A 2,573-nucleotide genomic window follows, 5' to 3' on the forward strand; every position below is an offset into this window, starting at 1 on the left:
GCATATGTAGATTACATGTTTAGCGTGCATGTAGGAAGCCTGCTAGATTACATTAGTCATGTATTTAGGCTTCGAACCATCCAACCCTGTCACGTCGGTACAGGCTGGAGTATGACCAGCAGCCGGAGTATGACCGGTTCGACCGATCAGGCTGACACTTGGTTGGTGGTTCGATCTTATTGACCTATCCCGTCGGTACAGGCTGGAGTATGACCAAGCGGCGGAGTATGACCGGTTCGACCGATCAGGAGGATACTTGTCAATAGTACCGTCCCCTGAACGTTCAAAACTCAGTACCATGTTGGACATGGCAGTAGTGCTCAGTACCATGTTGGACATGGCAGTAGCGGGACTCAGTATCGTGTTGGACACGGCAGTCAGTTTTATGTATGATATTATTATGCTTTTCTTACTGAGTCTGTCGACTCACAGTTTATGTTCATGTGTAGGTAAAGGCAAGGCTGTAGCTGATGGACCGTGAGCGAGCTTATGAGATTGTACATGTCGGGGCGGTTAGGCCTGGAGCGTACGATCCTCGGGACAGCAAGGCTGAGATTTTTGTAACTGTCGTTAGACGACTTTTATTTTGATGTAATAATAAACAGTGAAACTTTTGTAAATATTTTTATAAATCGGGATCCCGAGACTTTTGTAAAATGGTTTATAAGTTTAATGAAAAAGCAAAATTTTAATTAATCACGTTTTTCCATAAACCTCGTTGACTAGCAACGAGCTGCACAGTACGTTTAAAAATCACGTAATACGCCTAAGATAGTTAGGGTGTTACAGCCTCTGTCAAGGAAAAGCACAAAATAATCCTTTAGGAAGCTCTTCGTGGTTTCCTCTGTCAAGGAACCTCAGTGTAATCAGAGTGAACAAAGCTGTAGAGATTTTGTCCTGTATAAATATAAACAATACTTTTTGTTATGTATGTAACTTTAATTTTCTTTAAAATGAAAAAGAAAAAAAAAAGGAAAACAGTATATATAAATGTACATTATGCTTATATTATAAACCACTAGAGCATAATCTACCATTGATCACAACGTTTTTTAAGTTAAAGTCACTGGTAACAGTGAAATGAACACAGCCTACCAGAATATTCAAACGATCATAGTTTTGGTGTAGCCAATCAGCAAATCATTTGTCCAATTAGCATGGTCCAATCATGAGCTACTTTACATATATAATTACACTATGGAGCTTATATTACTATAAGATCTTTGGCTTTCTCAATAAAGCATTCTTAGCATATAAATATGTATCTAATGAGAATTACCACATATCTATTAGATACAAAATTCATTAACCTTTTGAACTTTTGTTGTTACTCTGTGTTTAGTGTCACTCTGTGCAGTGTAATATTGAATCATTGATTGAAAGAAAAGAAAAAAAGACATCAATAAAAAGAAAGCTTGTAATTTGGAAGGTTGCTTCAAAAGAAAAATCATTAGTCTAACTTTGCTTCTTTGCTTCCTCAACTATTTCTTTAGCTTCAATAAATTATCTCTTTGAGACATTTTATCAAATAATTGTCTTGCAATTAAATTCAAGAATTTTCAAGTATATAACTAAATTGAAGAACTCCTCACAAGTACATCTACATTCAACCTATTAATGCAACTTTCTGATGTTCAATTTTAATTTAATAAACATTACATTGTTCAAACCATTAGCATAAACTAGGGTTAATGAATTAACATAAATCAACTAAAAGCAAGAGAAGGATAAAAATTAAAAAATTGATCGAAATTGAAAAACTATATAAATATATATATATAAATATATATATATATATAAAGATGATAATTACTATCGTCGCACGTATGTACCTGTCTGGCAACATTTCAAGCACACCTCCATGAAATTTCAAGCTTTAGAAATCGATTCAAAGCAAGAGATAAGGGAAACCAGAGTACATAAATCAGAGCTTAGATAAAAATTTGACAAAATCAGAATATAAAAGCAGAGATACATCTATATCAATATTGTCATTATTGCAGTGACAAAATGATCAATGATACCTACAAATAACAAACATAAATCAAAATTCAGCAAAAGAAGAAATCAAAGGTGTGATGATACTAAGAGTGAGGGTTAGAATTGGGGAAGAAGATAAGTAAACATTGCATAAATGAGGTTGGGGAAGTACTTATCCATGTCGCGCAGAGCTTGAGATTGATTGTGATGACTAAAAACTGAAGAGTGCAATGAAAATCGATGAAAGAGAGAGATGAGATGAAAATGTGGCTTTCTCTCCTTTTGAATTAGAAATTGTTTTCATATTTTGTCACTTTATAAATATACTGTTCAATGAGTTTTGTTTCTAATTTAGGTCGGTAAATGCTTTTTTCATTTTAGGTGGTAACGATTTTTCTAGAACGTTATTATCTAATTTTTTCTAGAAATTGTTGTTCCTTAAAAAAAAAAAAAAAAAAAAAAAAAAATAGAGAACTTGTTGTAGTCTTCGATTTCGTTATAAATATATTTATTTATTTATATACTTTTATTTATTATATATATTTATTTTGTTATTGTATAAATTTAATATATTTTAAAATTAGTTGTTATTG

General features: G+C 32.6%; 1 long non-coding RNA gene across 1 annotated transcript; it reads right to left on the reverse strand.

Moving 5' to 3' along the window:
* Positions 1 to 600: 600 nt before the first annotated feature.
* On the reverse strand, positions 601 to 2,353 carry LOC133032516 (uncharacterized). The gene is made up of 3 exons (XR_009685146.1): positions 2,153 to 2,353; positions 1,833 to 2,024; positions 601 to 897 (listed from the first exon to the last, which is right to left on the reverse strand). It is a non-coding gene; the product is annotated as an uncharacterized LOC133032516 (long non-coding RNA).
* Between the last annotated feature and the right edge of the window lie 220 nt (positions 2,354 to 2,573).

This window comes from Cannabis sativa, chromosome X, assembly GCF_029168945.1.
Source record: "Cannabis sativa cultivar Pink pepper isolate KNU-18-1 chromosome X, ASM2916894v1, whole genome shotgun sequence".
Classification (NCBI taxonomy): Eukaryota; Viridiplantae; Streptophyta; class Magnoliopsida; order Rosales; family Cannabaceae; genus Cannabis; species Cannabis sativa.